The sequence below is a fragment of the Amphimedon queenslandica genome, unplaced genomic scaffold, assembly GCF_000090795.2.
Source record: "Amphimedon queenslandica unplaced genomic scaffold, v1.1 AMPQUscaffold_7075_Cont20970, whole genome shotgun sequence".
NCBI lineage: Eukaryota > Metazoa > Porifera > Demospongiae > Haplosclerida > Niphatidae > Amphimedon > Amphimedon queenslandica.
Window position 1 is genome coordinate 1 of NW_003552637.1, and position 2,007 is coordinate 2,007.

At 34.0% G+C, this 2,007-nt stretch overlaps 1 long non-coding RNA gene across 1 annotated transcript; it reads left to right on the forward strand.

Moving 5' to 3' along the window:
- The first annotated feature begins 669 nt into the window (after nucleotides 1–669).
- Nucleotides 670–1,570, forward strand: LOC109591845 (uncharacterized). Its single transcript, XR_002190039.1, has 3 exons — nucleotides 670–935; nucleotides 1,265–1,431; nucleotides 1,482–1,570. It is a non-coding gene; the product is annotated as an uncharacterized LOC109591845 (long non-coding RNA).
- The last annotated feature ends 437 nt before the right edge of the window (nucleotides 1,571–2,007 follow it).

The following is a 2,007-nucleotide window of genomic DNA, read 5'->3' on the forward strand; positions in this document are numbered from 1 at the left end:
ATGGTCTATCATCAATCGTAGGACCAGGATTGAGTTCAACATCTCCTGATAAGAGGAGGAGAAGAGATAAAACCAAATAGTAGATCAAGTCAGAGCTACTGCCAGTTAATGAGACTAATGACTGGAAGTGAACATCAATCATCTTGTACTATGGAAGGTAATGAGAGAATTAAGTAACTTAAGGTGTAGCTATTTCACCAATCACTTACACCACAATAAAGAAAGGACTTTATAAAAAGAATTGAAGAGAAAAACCATAAAAGTTAGGAGCAAGCAGCAAGTCAGCTAGAGCGAGGCTACATGTCCCAGTGTATAAAGGATGGGTGTATCAGTGTATGTGTGTGGTATATAGGACCTCATGAAAATAGTTACTGGAACACACCAATAACAATGAATATCATGAGCATTCCTTAACATTCTATTTTGTTTGTATACACAAGTCACAACATCATGTGAGATTAGTCTTTTTGCATCTCTTAATGCACTCTCTCTTTTTAGCTTTACAGGCTACCCTCAGTAACAATACTATTACTGCATGTTTTAATCTCAACATTCTGTAATACAAAACTTTTTTACTCCTCTCTCTTTTATTTCTATTCTCTATGAACCTCAGCTCGCGGGAAGTTTGCGCGCGGGAAAGGGGAAAAGGCGTGGTTACTAATTAACTTGGCGGGGTTTCGCGGGAAAATGATTTTAACATGGCGTCCACATGGTTGTAGCTTGAGACTTTTGTTTCCATTCATTCGCTTCTCCCAGTCAACCCTCCCTCCTCCTCCTCCCCCTCTCACTGTAGACACAGCTGCATCAAACTATGAAGAAGGAGGAGGCTATGAAGAGAAGGTTGTAAGAAAAAAGAAAATAAAAGAAGAGAGAGTTAGTCTTCCTCCTGTGTCCCTCCCACCTCTTCTTGGGGAAGCTGAGGACTGTATTATCAAGTAATGGAATACATGATATAATGACTGAATGTTAATGATATGTAATAACGATATTTATAAAAGGAGTTTCTAATGCTATTTTACCATAAATCATGATTTATTGCATTAATTGTTATGATTAATGAAAATAATAATCATAATTTAATTTTGTTATAATGTATTTTCCGATTATAATTTTAGAGGTAAATGGACATGTACTCAAAATATGTACATGTATATATGTACATCACTTTTAAAAATTCATTTATTATTATTATTATTATTATTATTATTATTATTATTATTATTATTATTATTATTATTATTATTATTATTATTATTATTATTAGATTATCCTCCTAAGTCGTTAATAGCAGCTGGTAACTTAATCTCAGAGTACATCTTCAGAGATACCACTGTGACTCTGCCCATTAAATATGGCCGCCGTGTTTCCATTGGTTACGCTGCCAGTAGAACTCAACCAGTTTACGGATCAACATACCGTGTACTTCATGAGGTATCGTCATGTGACTCTCATGTGATCACTAATATCATTTACATGTATAGTTATCTAATATTGATAAAGGATTTAAACCAGAGACTATGCTTGACTATGGATCAGGACTAGGAACAGCAGTATGGTGAGAAATAGGGAGAGGGAGGGAGGGAGGGAGGAGATGTACATGTACATGCATTAAAGTCTCTCTTAATAACAGGTACTACACGTACATTGTGCATTAATGGTTTTCACTCTCAGTAGATATTGCAGATATTAACAATTGTCACTAATAAATTATTCTTTATAATCAGTTGCATCATTATGTACAGTACATCTATTATGTATCAGGAAAAATTATAATAATGGAGAATTCTCTACTTTTCAATTTTGGTGAAATTTGGCCCGTGGCCCTGTACTATAGTACAGGGACTTCAACTCGATTAATTTTTGAAGCAACTTTTAAAATTCATAAAAAAATTCAATTTTGATCGGAATCAGCTCAAACTTAAAACATAACATAAGAACATGTATACATATCAGGAAAAATTATAAAAATGGGGAATTCTTACTTTTTAATTTTTGGTAAAATTTGCC